Raw genomic sequence first — 14,130 nt, forward strand, 5'->3', positions numbered from 1 at the left:
TTTTGTTTGCAAAGAGGAAACCACGTGGTCTATATAGAGTAGGTTAGAGAGAGGAGGAGGGCAGCCCCCTCTTATCCGAGGGTATTCACCAGATGAGTGTGTGTGTGTGTGTGTGTGTGCGTGTGTGCCTGTGTGTGTGGTGCGCGCGCCCGCACACACGCGCGCGCAAGGCGAGCCCCCCATTCCGTGCTTACGCGCGCCCTAGCTGCTGCTACTACTACTACTGTAGTACTGTACTGTACTCGTGCATGGATGGGTGGGTGTGCACTGTGCAGTTCAGTGTGGTGCCGTGCGCGCGCCGTGGCTTTTATGCAACACGACGTAAGAGCCACACATGCGCCGAACTCGTTTCTTTTTCTGCTCGTGCTGCTCGGTGCATGGATGGTGAAGATCGGTCATTCATTTGGGCAGAGGAAGTGGTTTCCTTGAAGACGCGCAGTGACATGCAGTTAACCAATATATATCTGTTTGATTAGAGAGGCTCTCAATACACACACACACACCGGTCCGGACTCCGGACAACAAGTCCAAAGGTCCCAGTCGACGCCGACGGACGCGGCCGGCCTATGGTCTTTTTGGGGCCGTATAGGCGGGGCAAATACGCCATACATTCGAAATGACACCATATGCGTAAGAACGCACCACCGAGCCGACCCACCCAGCCGACCCCTCCCCGCCCCCCCAGCGATGAATATACATGAATGTATCAAAGAATGTATCCGTCACGATGTTACATAAATGACCCAGTGAACCTCTGGCGGTTTTAGAGCGCTGGAACAAAGGTTGAGGGGTCGTGTGTAGTAGGCTACCACCACTCACCAAGGCGTCCCCCCCCCCGGAGTCGACAGACACACACACGCACACCCCCACAAGTTCTCTGAATGTAAACAGCTACATTGCTCATGCGGGGATAGCCTCTATCTAGTTGAGGGGTGCTCTGCCATGCCGGCTATGGACTGGGAGACACATGCAGGCTGTAATAATGGGCCCCACCCGGGAAACATGGGGGGGGGGGGGGGGGGAACCAATCTTTTTCTTCTGTTTCATCATATTTCTCTGTCTCCGGCGCAGAGGAAATGACAGCGTGGCGCAGTCGCTAGGCTACTGCACAACACACACACACAGACAGACAGACAGCCAGACAGACAGAATATTCTCAAAATGGAGTCAGTCAGTCAGTGCATGCAGTGCACAGGCCGCTCATGTCTGCCTGCATGCCAGCTTCTCCCACACATGCAAGTAGCCTATACTGCGGATCTTTGCACCGTGTGTGCGTGTGTGTGTGTGTGTGTGTGTGTGTGCGCGTGCCCCCATAAAAACGCTTTTTGTGGTTTAAAATACGTGCGTGGATTTCTTTCTTTTTAGAACAGTTCTCTCCGCTTATGGCGGTGGATCTGGAAGCAGGATTTGTAGCTTGATGGTGAACCCGCTCCTGCCTGTTGGAAACGTGGCAACTCATGGTTGCGCCCGCCATGGTGTACAAAATGTCTCCCGCACACAAAATGGAGCCAAACGACCAATTGTCAACCCGCCTAGTTGCTTTGTGCTCCGCGCATACTGGCAAAATAATTGCCTTGTTCAGGAAATGTGGAAATGTGTATGCGTACGTGTGACGTGTCTATGGGAGATGCTGTTTGTAATAAACCCACTCTGTGAGACCACGATCCCCAGTTAGGGTCATCCACAAGTTCCACAACAAGCGCAATTAACTTTGTTGAATAATTTAGATTTGTTTTGTTTCAGGTAAATTGCTCACATTGCTCAAAATGGTATGTATAATTGTTAAGAGCTTTAGTGGCTTGTCTATTGTAGCCTACACATATTGGACATTGAGCCAGATTCATCAGATACATAAATAAACCTAAACATAGGCCCTAGAGATGCTGCAGCTATAGGCCCGAAGGTTCCTACTTCCTATTGAAACTTTAGTCAATACGTGGCATGCTGCTTTCTGTTATAGGGTCACAAAGTTGACAAGATATGATAGCCTATTTATGCTATTGCATATAGGCCTGTATACATGTTGAATCCTTATGACTTGTGCATGCATTAATAGATGGTAATGGCTGCAATGCTATGCTATGCAAGTTTATAATTGTACACATCATATTTCAACAAGGCTAATTCAAAGTGCTTACATTAAGAGGCAGAAAGCCCCCCCCCCCCCCTGTCTCTGCCCTCTTTCTTGGACACTACACATACATTGGTCACTAGGGAACTGGTGAGGTCAGACTCACATGGGGCTGGGCTGTATTTTGCGTGTCTTAAGTACCAGGTCTTATTCCCTAACTTGAGTAAACTAAACACCTGGAGGCGTGATCAATGTCATTTGGCTATTCTGAGTGGCCAAAGAGCATTGATCACGCATGCAGGTCTTTAGTTTACTCAAGTTAGGGAATAAGACCTGGTACTTAAGACACGCAAAATACAGCCCTAGGGTCAAGTGACCACATACTTTGCAATTTTGCAACACGCATCTTTACAAATATTGTATCTCTCTCTCTCTCTCTCTCTCTCTCTCTCTCTCTCTCTCTCTCTCTCTCTCTCTCTCTCTCTGATGTAGGCTATGGGTTAAAGTGGTTGAACTGATTTCAATGCTATGACTAACTGATAGATAGATAGATAGATAGATAGATAGATAGATAGATAGATAGATAGATAGATATAGCCTACTTAACAGAGTATTTGTACAGCAGCAGTGCTATATAGCACCTCAACCACCCAAATAACTGCTGATGAACAATTCGTTTTCTATCAGAATCAGAAATTGTCATTCAAAGAGTGCTACACAATACACAACAAACAGTCCAAAGATTGTATAGTTCAAACTAAACCAGATTTCGAAGTGCTAAATAAAAAATACTGGCTAGAAAAAGTGCCCTTTCGCAGGATAGGAGTGTTTTTGGAAAAACCGGACACTGTGTTAATGATTTGCGGCATTTTGTACAAAATGGGCCTGCACTCCTGAACACTTTGGAAGCCAATCTTAGCCAATCAGGATGGAATATGATAAATCAATTGATCACATGACCATAGAGATCACATGTGTATCCGAAGGAGTAATATCCAAACGTGATTTACATAAGTCGGCCTTAATTCTGGTGACGCTATAAAGAGAAGATGTGAAAAATGCAGTTTTTCCTTAGCCTCAAGGGAGTGTGCATTCAAAGTTTTACACAGATCGGTGCAGTTATAGGTAAAAACACAATTGGGCCAGTTATAGCGCCACCATGAGGCTGATGTGAAAAGTGGTATTTCTTCCTTAGCCAAGTGGGAATCTGCGTGCAAAATTACCCTCAAATTGCACTCGTGCGTTCATGACTTGAGGCATCCAATCCTGCAAACTTTGGAAGGCAATCTTTAGCCAATGGGGGTGGAATATGGGGAAGCGGGACAGGTCAGTGTGGATCACATGACTATAGAGATACAGATTTGCGTGATAAAATGTGTATGAGTAATATAAATAAATGTGTTTTGCAAAAATCTGCTATAACAGGCCATTGTGGAGAAATTGGGGCAACAATGCACATGGGCACATCACGACACACACACGGACGGAATGCGCAAAACACACTCTCCCCAAGCCTTCGGCCTGGTGGAGACAATAAAATATTTTATTGAATTTGCTGCAAACCCATAAAACTTCAGCAAATATGGCAACCCATGAAACAAAACAAAAATGTCATGTAAAAGTAATTTGACAACAATTAATAGCAGCTGAGATATTGCACTTCGGGATATTTCACAGTATAGTGACCAAATATACAAGTGCATGGAATAAATAAGATTCACTTAAAGTATGTGCATTGTTTTAAAATTGTAAATATTGTTCCCGCCATGTGTCACTGTTTGGCAATGTCCTCCTATATGGCTCTGTCTGGGGTAGAAGATGTTCTTAAGTCAGTGCTGGATTGGATGGACCTGAAGTGGCTCCCATAGGGCAACATAGGTCAAATAGATGATGTCCACTTTGTCCAGGTTTGCATGGACTTTCAGTATAATTATGATGGCTACTCAGCGGTGCAGCGAGAGCTGAAGTTGCCCTGACCTCCAAAGAGGGCAGCGAGCAGCTTCTGGGCGGTATTGAGGACCCTCTGGAGCAGTGGTTCCCGTTACTCAAAAGAGAAATGAGATGTTTCCCCCCACACTATTGCAAATAGCAGCTCCACAAGCTCACAACGTGGCGAAGCGACACATAGTGTGGGTTGATCTGTTTTTTTTTCACTAGCCTACTTCTTCTTCTTAAAGATTTGTTTTACAATTTAAGGAATCTCTTACATTTTTTATTTATTCCTTCATTAATTTTGTTTTTGGGAATGTTTCTTGAAAATGTTTTGATATAATAATACAATTAAAAACAAAATGTAGGAAACAAAAAAGGCCCCATAAAACATTGACCACAAATGGGGTCCAGACCCACTGTTTGGGAAACAGTGGTCTGGAGGGCTGTCCTGTCTGCTGCTGAGTGGCTGGCAGAGACACAGTTGTATACGTCAGGTACTCCTGATGGAATTGTGGATCGTTTTTTGGGGAAGACAGCGAAAACGATGGAGCTTCTCCTCAAGGTTGTTTTCAGTCATACAGTACATACTGCTGGGCCTTTTTGAGTATACTGAGTTGGTGCTTCCCCAGGATTCTGATATCAGCGACCCATTCCAGTCAGTCCCAGTTGATGTGCAGTGGGTCTGCAGTCTGCACTGCTCTTCCGGAAGTCTATTATGAGTTATACTTATTTTTCAGTTCATATTTTACTAGCACACGTTTTTGTCTTAATATGTGAGTTATGGCTTCTCGACAAACTATATGTTTCTTTTCTAAAACAAACTATCCAGGATGTTTGACAAAAGTTCAAATGACTTGCCCCTGGATGATAGTTACCAGTCAACAGATAGCTGCCTGAAATGTATTTGAGTTAAATAAGTTAATTTATGTAATACGATGAGTTATCATGGTTCAGAGAATACATCAAGACCTGGCATAATGAATTCCATGTGTAATGGATCTCTCTCTCTCTCTCTCTCTCTCTCTCTCGCGCTCTCTCTCTCTCTCTCTCTCTCCCCCTATACCTACTTTCCTACCACACGTCCTAAACCTAAACACTACAACCAACATCCCCCCCTGTGTGTGTGTGTGTGTGTGTGTGTGTGTGTGTGTGTGTTGGGGGAAGGGTGATGGCAGTGGGTCAGAGGTTGTGTAGGGGGGGTTGGGGATAACTCGGGCGGGAACGCAGACAGAAGGGAGTGAAGGGAGTTTTCTCAGAATACCGACATTTCTTCTTACTGTTAAATCTTTGGGGTTGTTCTAACACTTGCCACTTCACAGGTGATGCCGTTTCAATTAGTAATAGGCAAGCAAAGTCGAGGACACTGCTCATATACAGCATGAACATGAACTGATGGCAGAAGTTTGTGGGCAGTTCATTATCTGAGGAAAGCATGCAGGAAGAAAGCAAAGATAAGAGAGTCTGTGTCAAACAATAAATATACCTGGCCTGTACCATGGCATCTTGACTATATGATATTATTCATGTGTGTGTTTTCTCATCATGTACAGTATATTGGCTCATATGCACACCACCTTTATACCTTACTTCATGTACTATAATGTGTAAACATCTATATTATTCTACCCCCCCCCCCCCCATTGTTCTTTTCTTCCGTTTATTTAAGGAAATAACAAAAACTAATTTCATCCACTGTTTTACTTCTGATGTGACAATAATGAAGCAGATTCTGAAGGCCACATACATACAACAATATAAAGTGTACTATTCTACCATAATGTTTACACATACGCACGCACGCACGCACGCACAGCTGGATGGTCGTCCTGCATGGTCATGAAAAAAAACTCTGTCAACTTAGTGGTGACATTAATGTTAAAATTCTCAAATGAAACATCCAACATGAAAGGGGACTTCTTGCCACAATAAAGAACAATTAACCATTGTTAGAAAACCACCAAAGCCCCAGAGCTGCAGTCTCTTTTGTTTTGCGTCAACAAGAAGCAGCAGCTGTAGTACTGTAGTAGCCTACTGTAATAGGACTCCAATCCACACAGACAAGACAACCACTTGTGTTTTAATTGTGTCTGTCGTCTCTTGTTTGTCTGGTGTGATATCTTATTATATTATATTTAATATTCTCATTGCCATTCATTCATTCATATGCTCTACAATGAGCTGTGATGTAACCGTGATGCTCTATTGTGGTTCTGATTCCGATTGAAATTAAAGGTGTTTTGTGTTGATTGGATTATACGCACGACAGCAGTGCTGAGGTTTGTATTGTTATGAGATGCATCTCCTTATTAATTACTTTCTTACAGTATTATTCTCATTATTTTGCAATAATAAAATGTTGACATTTAGCAGACAATCGTATCCAGAGCAACTTACAAGTGTGGGATCAGAATAAACAGAGTAGCCTAATGCTTTAACTCTTGTCATTACAAAAGGTGAACAGTCACATTATCACATGATTTAATGCAACTATATCAGACAGGCATTTTAAGAGATGTAAGCCAGATGTAAAATACGTCCTATTGAAGCCCTTGAACCCCACTGTTGGTTTGTTCAGATTGAATTCCATTTGTTGAGCTGAATTTGACTCAGTGCACCTTTTGACAAAATTATTATTTTCATGCAACAGTAAATAAGTATAAGCCTACAACTATGGGTCAACTTTGAAAAGTACATTTCAGCTAATCTGATAAATGTTATGTGCAAAATAAATACAATGCAAGATCATTAATCAGAACTCCATCAGTCCACTGGACTAATTTAGCATGCAACATCACTTATGTGCAACAATATTGGAACTAATGGAAACACAGAATTTTCCTCGTGACATAATGTATTGCAAGGGGATTACCATAATGATGACATACATGTAAAGTGCTATGCAATTCAGGTGTGCCGTCAATGAAAGTTATTGGGTGCCCTGATATGAGCCAAACATGTTTGAGAACTAACTATACTCTATAGTTTTAGAGTCTAAACAATGACCAATTAAAATGAGAATGGGCAGAATAGAAACCACAAGCCAAAATCAAACACCCCAGCAAAACAAATTACAAACATAGATCACATGTACAGTTGCTGCAGTTAGAGAGGAAACAAACTGTGAAGTGATTTCAACACATCCTTCAGCTCTGCCAGTGGCAGAATGGGTTTATTCTGTCCTGTTTCTCAATCATAAGTGGTTATTTATGGGAAGAGAGACATCACCAGCACCATGCAGCTATGGACGATGTGCTTCAACAGCATTCTTAAATACATCTTAACACACACTCACAATTTCACAAAGGCGACTGACTATTGACTATTCTCAAGGGAAATCCTCTCTCTCTCTCTCTCTCTCTCTCTCTCTCTCTCTCTCTCTCCCCCCCCTCTCCCCCCCACCCCAATTCAAAGGAGCTTTATGGCATGAGAAAACATACATTTACATTGCCAAAGCAAAAGTGGAACAAAACAATCAAAACAAAACCATGTTGTACAATTAAATATTAAATATGATTGGGAATAAATACAAGTGTAAAGAGAGCCATGTGTTACTGCACTGCAACTTAGCGGGACCAATATCTTAAAACTACCGTATACCATTTGTGTATAGTATACATCCATATGGTATTGCTCTGTTCATATACAAGCTAACCCTTTCTGTGCAGTTAATTGTCAGTGCAGTAGCTGCTTGTGAATCTTGATTATTAAAATATAATAAAGTAATTGCAATTCTGTGGTTATTATCACATCACTCATAAGTAAAAATAAAAAACAATATGGCTATTACTCAGTGGTAGCCTTCAACCAGTGGAATCCACCAGTGGTACTTGAAGGGATTCCAGGTGGTCCCCAGCTAGGCTAGTGTAAATTAAGCCATGCCCATTTGGCTTCAGTATGCTCCCAAGAGTTAAATTATTGTTAAACATCTACATTACTTAATTTACAAGAAGTCTACACAATTAGAGAATATTGTTGTTATTTTGATCATTCGCCTGTTTGTACGGTATATACCACATCAATACAGCACGGAATTGTGGACAAATATTATCCAATGACAACAACATGACAACATCATATTCTGAGAGGCTATAAATCTCATCAAATGGTGGTGCGGTCCGTGGCTCAAATGCTGAATGAATAATGGATCTTGATGAGAAAAGGCTTGAAAACCACAGAGAATGGAAGTTCTGAAGCTATAACTTCTCAGTGTCTCTGTCTATAGCTTCTGGTGAAGACTGCAACAATAGATTTGAGATGCATGAAAACCCCTTATGTGATTCAAATCTGACACATGGTGCACAGCATTGATTAGTAGCCTATAGGAGTTTTACAAGTCATTGGTAAAAAAAAAAGGGACGGCCATGAAGGCCTCCATGCTTTAAAATAGCCTAATATTTCTGTAAAAGTGATGTTCACTGAAAATAAACCAATTAGAAAAGTTTCCAATGATAAGGAGATTAGGCCTATACAATTTGTTCAGGTTAACAGTTGTATACTAGTATAGCCCATGGTTTAAGGGAAGGAGGGATGGAACACAAACTCCCCAAAAACAATGATAAAGATTTTCCTAATTTATGATGCATATTCACTTTTCCCTATAGGCCTATATAAAGAAAGAACCTTTGTCACAACAGGAATTGTCTTTGCCTTTATTTCCTTTATTGCCTTTATTATTATTGGTATATTAGTAGTAGTAGTAAAGTAAAGTAGTAAACACTGTTTACTCGCTCATATAGTAGGCTACATGCAGGGTCTTACACAACTCAGGTTAAATCCAACAACTGTCCATCTTTAAACTGAAATAGGAAGTTCCTTAACAAAACACCACTTGGTTAATATAAACACAATTGCGCAAAGCCATTTGTTTATCAAACGAGCAACGTATAATATTAATATAATATAATATTTTTCGAGGTTTGTTTAAACAACGAATTCAACTTCATTTGATCGGGTTACGCCTGGATAAGCCGGGTATTTAGCAAGCAGCAGGCATTTACAACAGTTGATTATTTTATTTGTTTAGACGATCGTTTGAATAAATCTAGTTGCTTGTGAATCGGGGTAGGTAGGCCTATAGGCTACTACTGCGGTCGATGTTTGAAACTCACCGACGAACTGATCAGAATTAAAGGCTATATTGTGTCCCTGACGCGGGCGCACCATGGGCTATTGTCATTATGAAGACAAAATGGAAGAGAGAGAGAGGGAGAGAGAGAGAGAGAGAGAGAGGATTTCCCTTGAGAATAGTCGCCTGTGTGACATGTGTTAATGAAGCAAGCTGAATATATGCTATAATAAAAGTTTCACGGGATGCTACCGGACGCGCGCACACACACCCACACCCACACACACACACACACACACACACACACACACACACACACACACACACACACACACACACACACACACACACACACACACACACACACACACAATCCTCCCTCTCCCCCTCTCCCTCTCCCTCTCTCTCTCTCTCTCTCTCTCTCTCTACTACTGCCGCAAAGCGGCAAAGATGTGTTATTGCACCACCATTAGTATTTAGTCCACAGTATAGCAATGCTGGGCTGGGCCTGTGTTAACCTATAGGATATAATCACAAACCTACAGCCGTCTTTTATACATTTTAAAATTAACCTATCATTTTCTTTTCGGACCAAGTTTTTTAACTGGATGCTGTGAGCTATTTCACATTAGTTCAGAATGGCAAATCAAACCTCCGCGTGCGGCTGGAGTGAAAGTGAAGCTGAATGAATAAGCTTAGTTTATTGCTCAAACATTGTATTAAGTGTTTATGGGAGATGCATTCGCATTTTCTTTTATCCACAAAAAAAAACCGTCGGAACTAGTCCTATAGATTTTATGTCACTCACAATCAAGTCGATTTGCATAATGGTCGACATTATAAGCTATACTTGCGATGTTAATTAATTGTGATAGCCTATAGCCTAGGGCAGGCCATAATAAATGTTATTTTTTGGGGCGTATATAAATAATTGGGAACAAATCAAAGGCTCTCATAGGGGCCTACCCCTGCATGCACGCGCCGGGCCTCCGTTTTCCGCGGAGGCCCAAAATCATATCAGCGCCATATCGAAAAAGGCAAATGATTTTATGTAAGTATTACGCGCAGATTCTGGCCTAATTGACGCAATGGCTTTGTCGTGCATATTAATTGCCTCTGATTGGGTTCCATGTGGCGAGCGGCGCGTGCCGCCGCGCGTCTACAGACGACCGGACAGGACGTGCCGAAACGGCCCGTTCCATTTGCTCTGGAGTTGCATTTCCCCGAGCGCGCACGACACGAGCACGCCGTCTCGGGGATTTTACGATTGTATCTGGGTAAGCGGATTTTACCTCATTCATCACCATGCAATTTAGCTTGGAAAAAAAAGAAATATGACGGGATAAACCCTTTCGATTAATTGATAAATAGGTCTAATTGGATAATTTGTCTAAAATAACATTTTATTTACATGGTTATCCTTTGTTATATCACGTATTAATAGTAGCCTATACATTATAACATTAATAATATCACCAAGCCTCCAAATTTTTAACGATATATAAATATTAAACATCAAAGCTAAAATACAATGCACTAAGATCGTAAAGTCAATATGTTGTTGGCAAATGACAGGTTTAATGCCATTATCTCAGAGACATTTGTTTAAAATATAGCGAACCCCACTTTCTTTAACTGTATATACTTTTTGTCTTCATATAAGTGATTTGTAGTTCTTTAAATGTTCTGATGAATTGAAAATGGAGGACCCTGATATAAACAAGTCTTTTTGTATTGACTCTTATACTTTATTTTGACCTGTATACCCCATTCTACAAACTGTGACAAAATGTCAATACATCAATCAATCAAAACGGAACCAGCCACTGCACATTGCACCACTCAAACAGTGGAGACATCCTGCATTTAATCTTGACCAGTGTTCGATTCGATTGATCCCATGCATGTATGTATAGTGATAACCTGTTTCAAAATCAAAATAGTAGTAAAATAGCTGTAGTGCATCTTCTGACTCCAAACAATGAGTGAGGTCACCTGAATGAGCATATAGGGTATGATGTTGCGAGACCCGAAACCCTGATGACTTTGGGATACATCACTGAGGATACGTCCCAGACTCCCAAGGTGCAACCATATGTTTTTTCAAGTAACTATAATCTATCAATTTGGGCTATTAATGATGGCTATGCTGGCATGTTGATACTGTATTGTTTTTATTATTATTATTATTATTATTATTATTAACTATGGACTATGGAATCGTGCTTTTTTTAGTCACTCACAATATATTGTGCCCAGGTCTCGTGACATCATTATGACGTCATCATACCCATACATGCTGGGGAAAGCCCCCATATATTGTGCCCAGGTCTTGTGATTTCATCAAGGATATTAAGCCCATATTGAGATCCCTGGTGTCATCAATATTATACGGATATATCAGAACCTGTTGATCCTTCCCGATCCATCCTTCCTCTTCGATGTCTCCCTTTTGACTGATACCTGTCCATTTAAACTCTAGACGGGCTTGCCCCAAAGTTATTTGTGCAGCTGCAGGCAGCCTGGCAGCCGGCGAAAACTAGAGTTCTCAACAGGCCTGAACAGCTCAACTGATTTTGTCCTCATCGTGATCATCAATGTCACCCTATTTTGTATAATTCCTCCTCTTCTTCAGTCTTCAGTTCCAAATTTGCATTTCCACTTTGTTTACAATGTCCACTATTGTTGATTTTCCAAGCTGGCATGGAATGGAAACAAGCCTCGTGGTTTTTATCTAGCATCAGTATTATAATGACTCAAATATTAAATAATCTGCTTATCAGCCACCTCAGGACATTGTAGTACTGCTTTCAAAGTCCAGAAATAAATGACAAGGACAGTGGTTAGAGTGGAAATAACTTTGAGGGACATAGACAATATGATATTAAATATTGAAAGACGTTTTAAAATGCATGTTAGTTGCACTTTAAGGCCCAGCCCTATAGGGCCCTCATCAAACCCTGTACACTCAAGACACTGCCCCCGCTGCCACCATTAGATCTCCATGTATACGGAGCTGACCTGTTCTGACATTCCATATGTTGTTCTGACCTCATCACACCCTATACACTTGAGTGTACACACTCGACCTCGCCCGAGCTCGCCCCCTTACTAGTTATTATTATTATTATTACTATTATTATTATTATTAAAAACGGATTGATTGGACCAGTCATAAAAACGTACATCTCATATGACATCCATCACCTCTCAGGTTGATAGAACTTTATAGTCAGCAGTGGAATATTTTAACATGTTTGTTGGTCAAAACTTAAAAATCACACCTGTGTGAACCGAGTGGTGTCACCGAGTGGTGTCATTCTCGCTCTGTACTGTTTTACGCCTTTTCTGCGCTCTCTTTCCATATCTGCAATACATCAATCGATATTCTCATCAATTATATCATTTGAACTGACGGCCTTCTTCTTTCATTCTCATTCTTCTCTTCCTCTTTCCCTCTTTCTGTTCTGTTTCTGTCATTGAAACTCTCGTCTCCTTTTATCTCACCTCTCTTGCTTCACTCCAATTCCCTCCGTATATCCCACTTCATCACACCTTCTGAATATACCTCATGCTCCTCTCTCTCTCTCTCTCTCTCTCACATATACTATGATACTTATATGATGCTCATAGGTGAACGTCACATACATATAGGTGAACGTCACATACATACAGTAGGTGAACACGGACAAAGCTGTTCCTTGGAGTGGTTGCACCACTCAAAAATGTCACACAAATGTGTGTGTGTGTGTGTGTGTGTGTGTGTGTGTGTGTGTGTGTGTGTGTGTGTGTGTGTTTGCGTGTGTGTGCGTGTGTGCATGTGCAAGTGCGTGTCAATCGAATCAGTCAGATAGGCTAATCAAGAATATATGGGATTTCACATTCACTCATAGTCATTCTAAAAGTGGTGTGGCATGTTTTGCAAGACTATAACAACATCAATATAATAATAATAATAATAATAATAATAATAATAATAATAATAATAATAATAATAATGATAAAGATATATAGGAGCATATGGGAAGACGTTTTAAGTGTTAGGTCTATTTTTGCATAATATGGACATGGGTCAGCAACACTGCTCCAGCAACCTCATCCATTCCGTGATCAACATCTGTCAATCAAAATACAAATCAGCTGCTATCTAAAAAGCTTAAACATTTATATTTATTAGGTAACTGATCCGATAAAGCACTGTTTACTGTAATAGTTTCACAAACGATTAAAACAAGCTATTGCACAAAAAATGCCATTATAAGTTTAACCTATAATCAAATGACACAAAACAAGGAACTGCACATGCAATGATCCAACCAGATTGCAGCTCCAAAGCAAAGAAGGCCATGGAGGCATTGTCACAATGATAGCCTATATACACAGGTATAGAAATGACAATTGGCAAGTCACAATGCTAATACAAATGACTATTGAATGTATCTGACTGCAGTGCTCCTGCTGCTCTGGGGATTAAAGTTCAGGTCATTGTCATGTCCAACAATGAGTTCAACTCAGCATCAATTCATCACTGTGTGGACATGCTGACGGTGAGTCAGTGAAGCTTCTAGCCTACTAGGCGACGCAAAGCAGAATACATCCACCCAGGCTCCGAACATGTACAAATGCAAAATATAAGGTGCTTACCTTGATGCCCACAATGTTAGCGAGTCCGACGGCGTGCTTGTGTAATGAATTAGTCCGTAGTTTTCATTAAATACGTGTTTTAATCTCGTGTATGGCCGAACGCCATTTTCCCCTAGTTTACTTCCTATTTACGTTGAGCGCAATTCCGGTTTTCACCGGAAGCGCACCCTCACTACCGCCATCTAATGGCCATTGTACAATACAGACAACAGGACGGTGCTCAAACAGTTCATTACTGAAAGCAGGTGTCTCACTATACTCATTCAAATATACTGTAGATTGCCAGTTGCCATAGAGCCAAGCTGCACTCAAAAACAAATAACAGGCCTGCATGATCATGTGGCATCTGGATTCTATGATATTCAAATTAGGCCAAGGGGTGAAGTTGAACATGATATCAATGTCAATGTCATATATG

This window comes from Protomyctophum bolini (genome assembly GCF_963924005.1).
Source record: "Protomyctophum bolini genome assembly, chromosome: 11".
Lineage (NCBI taxonomy): Eukaryota > Metazoa > Chordata > Actinopteri > Myctophiformes > Myctophidae > Protomyctophum > Protomyctophum bolini.